The sequence below is a fragment of the Pinus tabuliformis genome, chromosome 7 (genome assembly GCF_031772625.1).
Source record: "Pinus tabuliformis cultivar Carrire ecotype Pingquan chromosome 7, CPIR1, whole genome shotgun sequence".
NCBI lineage: Eukaryota > Viridiplantae > Streptophyta > Pinopsida > Pinales > Pinaceae > Pinus > Pinus tabuliformis.
In genome coordinates this window covers 408,475,928-408,489,045 of record NC_142293.1, presented here as the reverse complement: position 1 = coordinate 408,489,045, position 13,118 = coordinate 408,475,928, and the positions used below count along the sequence as shown (strand labels likewise).

Sequence of the window (13,118 nt, the reverse complement as noted above, 5' to 3'; positions counted from 1 at the left end):
ATGTCAAGGGGATATCCCCAGTAAGAAGTCCCAATTAGACCTTAGACCATTTGGTGTAGGAGTCCCAGCAGTGGGTCTTAAGGTAATGCCTTGACCGCGATGTCGCACAAAGGAAAGTAAGATAACTTTGTCAGTAGAAAGGGTGTGACTGATGCATCGAGTGAGGGAATGAGTATGAGAGGTTCCAACACTTCAAAGGGGGGAGGATGGTGAAGGTGAGTTCAAGGTTGAAAGGTATCAGTCCCAACTCTGCCAGGAACACACCACACAATGGAAATGCACAGCCTCCGGCAAAGCACTCGACATGGATGTGATAGTCCCAACATACAAGGTAAGATATACTAAACATCACTCACGGACTAGTCCGAGACAAGTGTGATGGTTGATATAAAAAGTTTCAAAGAAAGGTCTAACTGATTTCAAGCAGAGCAGTCAACACGGACGGTGACAACATTAACCACATATGCAACACATTAACAACAAGTTTCATATAATTTCATGTGAATCAGTTCATACACAAGTATGTAAGTTAAACAAAATATATCATTAAGGAAACCAGAGCAGTCCAACTACAATAACAACATATGCATGAAAATGTGTTGGCTTTTATTATATAAAGAAGTGTAAGTCACAATCATACTATACAGCATGTAAACCTGCTAGCCCTATCAGTAGAACATTATAGCCACATTCGCCTGCTCCTCTAGAGAAATGTACTAGCTTCGTGCAGGGGAGTAGCCAAGGTGCATTACAATACTATGCAAGCCTTCTTCAAGATATTCTTTGTAGAAACTTGGCTGACCAAAAGCCCATACAATGAGTTATGAGGGAATATATATAGCTAAGGGTGGGGTGACCCTTGACATTCCCCTTTATGACAGTGTAACTACCCTCATTACTCTTTGCCTACTCTGTGACTATTACATCCAACTGTTGACACTCAAATTACACTTGACATGACTCAACATTACAATGCACATGTACTCATGTGAGACAACACAACTTGAGAAAGCCTTGCAGGACATCATGAAGACTCATTCCATTGTGATGAGACCAACTCTTTAACATTTTTGTGATGGTGAAGGTGGTGAGTTGATGCTAAGCTTGGTTGTCCATGATGATGTGCATGCACCTCATGGTGACATCTTGCCGAAGCAAACTCTTTCCTTTGTTGCAACCGTGCATTGGTTCAGCCCCTTCATCCAACTAGTCCGTTAACATGCACATGGTCTTCTTGGGTATGGTTGAATTGGCAACACACTGATGCATAATGTTCATGCTAATTTTTAAGTGTGTGTTGGTGGTCATGTGCATAAACTTGCCAAAGTATATGTTCAGCCCCAGTTGGACTTGCGTCTTTTTCTCACCTTGGTCAGTGTGTTGAATGGATTGGATTTCATGTGTGTGCTCAACGACATGCATGCTGTTGGATCCTTTGCATGTAATCAACAACACTGCTCACTATGTTTTCTCTATGTCAACTGCTGGGACGGATCCTTAACTTGTAGTTGTGCAATCTCATCTGTGATTTCATGTTGCGCCCACTGTTGTTCATGTTCCTACTGCAAGTCATTGGTCTGTCTGTGTTGCTTCATGTTCTTCCTAAGTTGCTGATTTAGTACATGTACCTCCTTCTTAGTTCCATCTTCTGCCTTTGCGTGATCTTCATGTCACACCATCACTTCATAGTCCAAGTCTCCAAAGTTGCTTTCGTTATCAGTGGATTTGGTAGATCTTGTAACTTTTCTTGCCTCTATGTTGTCAACAACCTTCCAGTTGCATCCGTCACGTTCGCTGCATCTGTTGCATTTGGTATGCTAACTTTAGCTGTTGTTCATGACTTTTCTTCTAGATATCCTTATCCATGAACAACTTGATGTTGTCGTGAGTAGGTATGCCCATGGACCCTTGATCGAGTGCATCCCTAAGTGTGATCTGAACGGTGTCTTCGTCTCTGCTCTCTTGGAAACCATTTACTTGTACTGTTGACAGGCAAATGAACACCTGTGATACCTGGGGACATGGAAACACTCATAGCAAGTAATCTGTCAGTCAAAAACCAAAATGAACACGAGAACTGACGTGCAACATACATGGGTGAATGATCGTGAAGGTTGCACAATTTCGGCTAGGAGGTCGGGAGACCAACTGCCAAGACTGCACAAGGCACAGTCTGGGTTATTGGGAGATTAACTGACTGTTGGAACTGTAAAATGCATAATCCAATTGGGCAGCTGGGTGCTGGGATTGAGGAATGTGCAATTCCAGCTGGGAAAGACTGTTGGCTGAGGCACAGATGTGCACAAATTTTTGGGCCAAGTAGCCACTGACCTCCAGAAATGTGCAATTCAGTCCAAGAGGTTAGCGCTGGGCCAGATTGCATAAATCTGGAGGGGAAGGAGGGCCTTCCTTCTCCAGATTACGCAATTCAGCCTTGGTGAAGGAAGTGACCAGGCGAAGGTTGGCCCAACTTGCCGAGGGGCAATTAAAACCAAGTAAGTTGATGAAATGCATGGCGACACTAAGTGATACCAGAAGTGATAAGTAATGCATGCAAAAGATGAATGGAGGATTGAGAAAACAAATCAACATGCATGTGGGTGAGGCCATTCGCCGATTGGGAGAACGTCCCTGCAAAATAGTTTCATGCATGCGAAAACAGTGAGATAGCAATGAAAATTGAAATACAGTAGCTAGAATATATGTAAACGATAACATGAATTTAAGGAAATCAAGAAAATGGCACTCACACAAGCAACTATAAAAAAAAGCGACAAAAATGCAGCACAAGACATGGCAAGCGAGCTTACCCCAAAACAACTGAGATGAATGTGCCAACTACTTCTAGATGTGATGTGGGATGTTAGAGCTAGAAGGTTGATGCTCAGAATGAGCTCTAGAGCATCTGGTTGATGAGTTTTGATAACATTGAGGTTATGATGCTCATGCCACAAATCTAGGAGGAAGCGACACTTGGAGGGAGGTTTCGAAATTACTCCTTGCATGTAACCTCTAACTATTAAACATAGATCCTTGAAACAAGGGATGCCTTTGTACGCTACCTTGGGAGAAGTAGCCTATGCTTGGATGTCTATTTTGCTTGGCCCTGGAGGGAACTGGTCAACTCAGCTGCACATGCAAGCGACTGTTCAACTGCTAAAGAAAAATGTGCTTTTTTTACTATAAATGGGATGATTGCCCAAGGGGATTGCACAATTTCTGGGCCCAACAGCTGATTTCTACCTATATTTACACAAATCCTGGGCTGAACTACCTGTTGATGGGAAAAATTGCACAATTCCTGCTGGGAGGGTTGGCTGGAAGGATTGTTCAATCTTGGAGCCCAAGAGACTGTCAAAGGGAATTGCATAATTCCTGGAGGGAATGGTTGGTTTCCCTCTAGGAATGCAAATTTCATTGGGAAGATGATCAACCTACAATTGGACCATGTTTGAGTGAGTAGCCTATGAAGGGAAAAGATCAAACTGTGATTAACAAGTTGTGTTTGAGTAAGAAAGACACTGAAGCTTGAGGACTTGACGAAGTGAGGCAAGCTGCTGTGAAGGTTGGTAGAGAGGCTCCAAAACAGGCTAAGGAAAAATTTTGGAGGGTGGTTGTAGCTACTACAATAGTGCCATAACCAGTTCTCTTCTGTTTTCCTAGATAACATTTTTCTTGACCTCCTTCTAGCATATATAGATTTCTTGGAGTTCTTGTACCTTTCATTATGGTCTTGATCGAAAAACAACTTCATTTCCTTAATCATACATTTGACTAACACTCAATAAGTTATGCTTTAAACCATCAACATGCATAACATTTCTAGCTTTAACCTTTTCTTTTAGATAAACAGAACCTTTACCCTTAGTGAAATTTGTTGTGTCATTTCCAAAAGAGACATTATTTTCCCTTTCTAAAGCATTGCATGAAATGAGTTTATCTTTATCACCTGTCATGTGTTTTGAGCATCCAGTATCAATGTACCATTGATTTTCTTGTCCTTCTGTAAACAAAGCTATGCCACATCTTTCTGACTGTAATTCCTTGCTTTTCCATACCTTCGAGTTTGATGATGTTTGCTCCTTTTGATATGTTGGCCGAAAATTGCTCCTGCTTTCAGATTCTTCATGACAAAAGTTGTTGCAAAATGAACATTCAATTTCATCTTTGAGAGGTGAAAAGTTAGTATAAGAGCTCTTCTTCATTCCTGTTAAGCTCCTTTGTTTTCTTGCTTCCCTATTCATGATAGTTTTGTAAGCAACACATTGAGTAGCCTTATGACCAAAGTTATGGCATGAAAAGCATTGTCCATTAAAGAAGAAGTTATTGTGACCATAAAATCTTTTGTTATTGTTCACCTTTTGGTTAGTGCTTCTATTTATGTTCACCCTTGGAGTAAAATGAGCATGATTTACCTAGGGACTACCTTTAGGATTCTGTTGAGGATTGACACATTGTTGACTCGTTTTTGCTGCATTAAGATAACTTCTGGTGATGGATGAAGACTTTTATGCTTGGGATGTTTCTCTAGTGTATCCAAGACCAATCTTTATAAGAGGAGAAAGTTGAAACTTGATGATTTCATCTAATGTTTCTAATCCTTTAGCAAATCTAAGATTCATAGTTTTTGTCTTCTCAAGTTCCTTCCTTAGACTTACTACTTCACACTCTAATTTTTCATTGTGATTTTCCCTTTCCATGAGTTGATGTGTCAAAGTATATATGACTATATTCTTTTCTGCCAAACAGATTTTGAGTTGAGTGATTTCTTCAAGAAAATCTTCTTCTCCTAAGGCATCCATAAACTTATCATTTTCATAAGCCATGAGCAGTTTAATATCTTGATCAGATTCACATTCAACACTATTAGACATGCCATCACTATCTTCATGAGTATAATAAATTCTTTTATTAGCAAATTTTTTCCTATTACCTTTTGCAGAATTCTTTCCTTTGTCATCGTTATCTTAATGAGGACATTTAGCAGCATAATGACCAAATCTACCAGAAGATTTTTTTTTTTTGAAGGGAGCTTACCTTTGAATCTTCCAGAACCCAATTGAAGTTTCTTCACAAAGTTTACCTCATCTTATTCTGATATATATCTTGATTCCTAGATATCTTCCTTTTCTTTTCCCTTTGCAAAGGCTTCGAAAGCAACTTCTTTGATTTTTTATGGACCTCCTTTCCTCATTTCAAAGGTAGTTAAAATTCCATGATGTTGAACATCAGTAAGAGATTGTAGATCCTACTTCTCTTCAATGGTAAATACTTTTGACTCAAATTTATAAGATAGAGATCTCAAAACTTTCTCTACTATAGTAGCCTTATTTGTTTCTTCACCCAGATTCTTCATACGATTTACAATCTCATCTACTCGTAAAAAGTAATTAGCAATAATTTCATCACTATACACCTTGAGAGTTTCATATTGAATTCTAAGAGTTTGGAGTTTAGCACGTTTTACCTAGGAGTCTCCTTCATAGCTATGAATGATTTTGTCCCATATTTCTCTGGCTATGCTTAGTTGTATGCCTTTGACAAATTCTGATTTTGATAGACTTCCCAATAATGCATTGACGAATTTTGCATTCGTTTCATATAATTTCTTTTCTGCTGTATCTGTGGGGACTGCTACTGGATAATGGTATCCTCCTTCCACAATTTTGAAAACATCATCTCTAAGTGACTAAAGATAGGCTCTGGTTCTTATCTTCCAATATGCTAAGTTATTTCCATTGAAGTGTGGTGGTCTGATATATTGCATTCCATCTTGATTTCTCATCTTGCGAGATCTTCCTTCAAGCAATCAAGCTTCTTCTGAAGGACCTTCTCTAATACCAATTGTTGCGAAAAATATTGAGAGGGGGGGGGGGGGGGGTGAATCAGTATTTAAAATTTCACAATAATAATTTTCTGTTTTCAAACTATATACGTGATTTTACAGAAACCAAGCATCGTATGTCCGCAACTATAATGACTGAAACTAGCGTATAGATAATAAACTTGTAAAACAACTAATCCGTTGTCTGTTGAGCTTAATTAGAGTGTGATGCATTTACTAAGTAGTAAATAGATGAAGTAAGAACAAAATAAGTCAACACACGTAAGCAGCACACATGAACACCAAGATTTTTTCAGGTGGAAACCCAATGTGTGAAAAAACCACCATTTTTTTCATCTCAGTATTCAATATTCTTATTATTAAAAGTGTTTACAAGTTTTGTATTAGTTTATAAGCTTTCTAGTACATAGGCATCCACCTGCTGAAGGCTATAACCTTTACTCATTTTCCAGCTTCTATTGGAAGGGAGCTCCAATCCCCTAGCTCTTGTACTGGCTGATATGATTACTAGTATGTAGGCATTGGCCTACAAAAAGCTACCACCTTCACTTGTTTTCCAGGGACAATGTTTCATAAATTTTCTGACTTGATACTTCTGATACACATCAAGACAATATGTAGGCCACATTTCATCAAATTTTTAGAATGAACCAATCAATCAATACTGCAATAGAACCATCAAATACAATTGCATCTACCAATCACTGAAACCCATCAACTCTGAAGCAAAACACAATCAATCAATCTGAATAGTCAGATCACTATCACCAGAACGCAGAGATGAAACTAGAACACTACATCAACAATCATAACCAACTGGAACCTCAAAAATCATATGTCAAAATGTATATGCTACTTCAATAAGGATAACCTGCGTGTATATGCCAAATTCTGTAACTCAACCTGCATATACCTCTAAAGATACTGAATAATAAAACTTATGAACCAAAGACATTATGAAGACATAATGTCATATTACAGAGTTCTAAACAGATAACAACAAAAGATCACCCTTATTAATCAATCAATTAGCTAGCCAGACTCAATCTCCTTATACAATTAGTTTAACTTTAGATCTAATGAATACATCATTGACAAAAATTAGTAAAACACCAACACTAATCAGATAGATCAGTGATTTTTGAACAACAATCCCTTCCTCTGCATACACTACTTATAGGTGCAGAATATGCATGTATACATGCCTTCACTAAGGAAAACCTTTGTATAGATCTACAAATAATGACTTATAACTTTGCAGCTTTTCAAGACTTCAGATATACCTAAATCATTGCATTTAAAGGATAAAGCATGTGTTAGTACTCAAATCTAGCCTATCCATTTTCAGATCATACAATGATAAGTCATTTCAGATCTCATGATCTTGATCCAACATTGTATCCAAGGGTGCACAAGATGTTTCAGATCTATATCATAACCATAACCCTTACAACACAAAGTATGCATCATATAGAAGAAGTATTCATGAAAAACTCTTTTTCTTGGCCTTTAGCCCTTTGATCTTTTCCTCCTTATATACTTTAGCCTTTGTTAATACCATGCACCAAAACAACACTTAGAACCTATAGTATTCTTAGATGGGATCAAGTAATGGTTATTCCACTCAATATTGAGGGATAATACCATGGTATGGACCCTTGGTATTCTTTATCCTTAATTTTCCATCCCTTACGCGATTTTGCTTTTATGATACTGCGTGCATATGTATACGCGACTTTTATTCAGTGTACCCATGTGTATACACGACTTCAATTAGGTTAAATAACGTATACAACTTAAAAATTCTCTTTCCTCAATTTCTTGATTATGATCTGTAATCCTTTGTCCCATCATCCTGTTCTTCAATGCCATTACTCTATTACCTCTGAATTGACCTGTTACACTATGAGTTTCCATCACACATCACTTTATCATTTCTGAGCTGACCTGTGGATACATCTAGTTATCGTATATGTGAGTTTCCATGAAGGACAACATATGTACCATAATGCCAATAATCTCCCCCTTTGGACTTGATGGAAACCATAGATGATAGCTGGAGGAATTGTCCATTTTCAAGAGATCATTCACTAAAATGAAAGGTTGAGATCAAAAGGATGCTTCCTATTATAAAATTAATAAGATTACAGTTCAAGCTGAAAAATGTGTGAAGGCTTCATCAATTAGCATTTCTTTAACAACCAAGGAAACATAAAATATGTTACATTTCATTCAAACACATTTGTTATTGTTACATAATATGGTTTAGTAGACTTCACTATGCCTTTATTATAGTATTAGCCTCAATACGATACAATTTTCAAAAGATGAAGAAATCCTTGGTCAATTTCATCTCTCTCACCATAATGCTATTATGTTATGTTTTTCTAGATACCAATATCGCTATTATTTCATTTGGTATACTTGTTTACATCTATGTTACATGAAGACCGAGCCTTGTCAGTCATTGTTGTAAAATTAATTATAAGGTTCTATTGATATAGTGTTGATGAGATCTGTCAATTGAACGAGTAGAACATGTAAGGGATTTCACATGTGTATTAAGGTTTGGTATGATAGGATTTGGTATTCATTTGTATGCCTTCTGCTTTTGTATCCATGTTGTGTTTCCTAACATCTATTCTTTAATGAAAGATCGAAATTAGTTTTCTATGGTATGCTCGATTTCCTCTTACCTCTATTTAATTGTTGTCCCTCCATTATCCTGCTTTTATGAGAGTTTTTACCTTGTAGACACTATTGTTTTGGATTTTTACTATGAAATAGTAGACTAACTCTAATAGAAGATAATGGGTGGTAGGTGTTGATTTTGTGATTTATAGTTTGCACAATTATTTATGGAAACATTTCTGTGATGGGATATATGATGTTTGGCAATAAACTAGTATCTCAAGTAACATCGATCCTCCCAGGAATATTGGTAGCCTCGAAAGTGGCAATCTATATAACAGTGACAAATCCATTTGCAAACTTTTCTTTGACAATTACTCCTTTGGTCAAGGCCTTTGAAGAGTTCCTTACTTATTCAAATGACTGGCTTGTATTAGGGCGCAGTGGCATAGAGACCTTGTTGGTTATAAGAACAATAGTTGTGGCACTTGCAATACCATTTTTCGATTACCTGATGGCTCTGATAGGTTCTTTACTAAGTCATTTAGTTTTTCTTATCATTCCATTCATTTTCTATTTGAACCTATTTGGGGTTAGTATATCTAGGCATGAGATGACACTCATCCTTATAATCTTTATTCTGGGTATTGTAACAACTATTACACGAACTTATTCGTGTCTACAGAATATTGAAGATGCTATGTAATATAATTAATTCTACTATCAAAATATAACTTGTAAACCTTGGCTTTGATATATGATTGATTGGGCTTTCACATTCTGAGTAAAGTTTTTTTTTTTTTTTTTCTCGATAAGACTAATTCTATTAAGCAGTAAAATATTGTACAAGAGGATACATTCCAGAGAAGCAGGATAACGGCAACCGGAAATGATAGGACTATCAACCTCGGTTCCGGGAAATGAGTTAAGCAAGCAAGGAGCTACAACTAGTCACTGAAAGCTTAAAGAAGCATTGAATGCTACCCTGAAAGAGTAGAGGCTTCAACATGAAGCTTTTTCCCTTTCCTTTTTTTAACTTCAACCCAACCACTTTGGGGTGGATGGGCGATTACAACTTGCAGATTGGGGTCCTCCACAGGGGAGCCCTCCTTTTCTGAGTCCGAGGAGGAGGACAAATGGACATGTTTCTGAGCAATGGCTGAATCAGTGGAAGGCGCCAGGCCATCGGTGGAAGGGGCCACAGAATGAGGGGCCTGATTCAATTCTTCATCGCTATCTTCATCTTCAAAACTGGAGGAATCAGAATCCCCAACTGGAGGAGGAGAGCATGGAGCCCATCGTTTGGACTTGGGCTTGGAGTCGTTGACCTTGTTCTTTTTTGTCGGGCGAGATGGGCAAGTATTCTGCAAATGCCCAGATTGGTGGCAATGGCGGCACCGAAAAGAAGTGTTCTCGTAATCCAGCGTCTGGGTCCAGACAAAGTCATTTATCTTGAGATTGATTTGTTCTGGAAGACCTTTGCTCAGGTCTAACTCCACACACATTCTTATATATGAGTAGAGACCTTTGGTTTCCCTCCAAAAGTCTCCACCGATGAAGCTGCCCAATGTGTCTCCTCTAGCTCTGAAGACACGAGAATTCCATAGATGGGCAGGTAAGTTTGGAAGTCGAATCCATACTGGTGTCTTGGTAATGACTGCAGTGGCTGGATCAAAATCTGGGAACCAGGGAGTCAAGAAAAGCCCTGCAGTTCCCATGAACCAAGGGCCCTCTGCTAAGGCCTTTGCATAGTGCTTAATGTTATCAAATAGAACAATGAAATAACCTTTTGAACAAAAAAAGATCTTACAATGATGTGTCCAGTTTGCATGGATCCATGCATAGAGATCCTGAGATCGTGGCCACAGTCCATTAAATCTGCAAATGATGGCTCTTTCTGCAAATTCTTGATGCTGGGTAGCTAGATCTTCATGCATGAGTTCAACAGAGGGAACTTCTTCAATTTTTTCAACCAAGAAGGCCTTAGATTTAAGGGCTTCCAGGGGTTTGGGGTTCTCGGAGTGAACTGCGTCGTTGTATGAGAAAGGCAGAGTAGAGGAAGATTGTCCCGCTGCACCTCCTCTCAAACGAAGGGTAGCCACCACCGAGTTGTTCCTGGAAATGCTGTAAGCAGAGAGAGATAGAGGGTTTTCAAGTTGTTTACCTTGAAAGAGAAGTCGCTGAAGGCTAGATGGGATCCCCATTCTACGCTCTAGATTCAGTATGAGATCCTGCACCAGATCTGAAGGGCGAACCCATTGCATGATGGTTTTGCTTGCAAGCTGAGAAATCTGGATTTGAAAGGAGTCAGATAAGGGTTTTGACCCCATGCAGATCTCTGGATCTGGCCAGAGCACGGCTTTTTCTGCCTTCTGGATGACCAGATCTGGCAGATCTTTGTCCGATCTGAATCTGAAACTGCGATTCGGATAGCAAGTGGTTGCCTCAGATCCATGCAAAGACCCTGCGGATGAAGCATTTTCCAGCTCTCTCTTGCTTGATTCCAAGGATGGCACGGAAGGTAGCAAAGCCAGAGCCTTGGCCTTGGGATCTTTAAGCTCCTGCTGCTGAGGGTGCAGCGATCGAATCCACCGGGGGTTGCGCGTCCGAGCAAGCGCAGCAGAGGCCCAGTCGTCGGTGGCAAAAGCGAAATAGGCCTTCCCTTTTACGCCGCACAAGACCCAGTCGGTATCATAGCATGCCTAGGGTGCCTCCACGGCTGTATCGAATGTGCCGGGCCACACTCGAAATTTCCTCCATGGATCTCTGATCTCCACTGCGAATCTCCCCCAGGGCCGCTTTCTTACACTGCTGAGATGGGTTTCTTTGAGGGCCCGGGTTTCGATCTCGAGACCTCCAATCCCTCCACTCGCTCTCCGAACGTTCTTCACGGCCATCGCTACCTCTAGATCTCTGAGTAAAGTTTTTTTGGACGTGAAAATATTTTAAATTTTCTTAGTAGCTCAAAATCTCTAGCTTATTTAATTTTGATGGTTTGCATTCTTGCTTGGCATGTGATCTTTTATGGTAGCCTATTCCAATATAAATCATTTGGTGGGATGTTGTGGTGGATTAGTGTAGTGGTTGTGGTTTTCTTGTGTTATTTCAAATTAGTCAATGAAAGTTGAAACATCTGTGCCTAAAAGGTGGTTCAGGAATAAGAATGTTTATGGATCAAATTGACTTAAGGCATTTTGTAAGAGAAATGTGACAAATGTTGTCATTCTCTTCATGTGTCATTGAATACTATTTTATAGAAAAGAGGTATTCCCATATCCACTCTCTAATTACATGTTGTGTTCTAATTTGAGCTATCAAAAGATCATTTCCACGTTGGCAAGCATAAAAAACAATTGGAGAGAGATGGCACACTTGTAAGGTTGCTCTTCATGTGTTCAAGTTTCGTTATGGGCCCTTCCTTTTATTTTAGATATGCACGGGCTATTTTGCGTTCATGAGGTAGGGAACATACCATAGAGCACCTTCTTTTGTAAGTTTATGGGGCATACATCCCTCAATGACACATTTATGATTTGAAGTTACAATTGTTGAGTAGGGCTGCACTTACCAAGGAGCATTTATTGTTGAGTAGGTCGATGCATTTAATTTAGGAGTTACACTCCCTGATGGATTTAATTAGCCAAGAATGCTACACTCCTTGAGGCCATTAATGGCCAGCTTGTAACCCCCTCCTCTTGGCTTATAAAAGGACAAAGGGAACACTAATATTTTAGACAACATATTTGTGATTTGTGTTGTATCTTTCAGACATGTCTAGAGCTTGAGCATGATCCCAAGCTGCCATAATACTTTATTCTCTGAGTGATAAAAAAAATCATGTGATTATTGTTGGAGCCTATCCTTTCCATCTAGAACATGTTGTGTGATGTATACCAAGCCCTATTTAGTTGCTATAGCTTGTTGTCATAATTTTCAATTTGCAAATTTTATGTCGAGTAGACATTATTTATGTATTGTTGTGAATTAGCTCATGAAATACAGTATTTACACTCACGAATATTTCCTTACAGTATTTTAGCATATACTCATCTAAACTTTTGATAGGTGAAATCTAAAGTTTAAAGTTTTAGGAGTTGTAAAATTCATTCTTTGAGTAAAGATGTGCAATATGGTGTAGAAAACTGACATGGTATCAGAGTTGTGCATATGAAATCTTGCAGCAAATCGACATATGTATCATACTATTTTCTGTGAGACAAAGATGTCAGAAGCTTTCAATGTGTGTAATTCCCTTTACTTCAGTGCTTGAAGTTGATCTCCCCCCAAGATAGGAACTTGGACCTGTGCAAGGTTCGAGAGCGAGATGTCGATCGATTTGGTTGGTTGAGCATAATAAGGTGTCCAAAACTAATCAAATTGTCCTTGATTCAATCATCGACCACTTGATCCCTCACATTCCATAGAAGAAGACAATGAATAATATGTATGATGCCTCAGTCACTTTGTATCAAAGTGAGAATATATCCCATAAGATGTGCTTTTGAAGAAAAATCTCATTAGTAACCACATGAGCAATACTAATACTATGGAAAACTATGCAATAAAAATCGCCAAGTTGAGAGATCAACTTACAAGCATAGGAAAAAAGGTTTATGAAGATGAGTTAGTTATGATAACTCTA

The 13,118-nt window shown here is 38.7% G+C and overlaps 1 pseudogene; it reads left to right on the top strand.

Moving 5' to 3' along the window:
* Nucleotides 1-270: 270 nt before the first annotated feature.
* LOC149247680 (amino acid transporter AVT1C pseudogene) lies at nucleotides 271-9,182 on the top strand (annotated as a pseudogene).
* The last annotated feature ends 3,936 nt before the right edge of the window (nucleotides 9,183-13,118 follow it).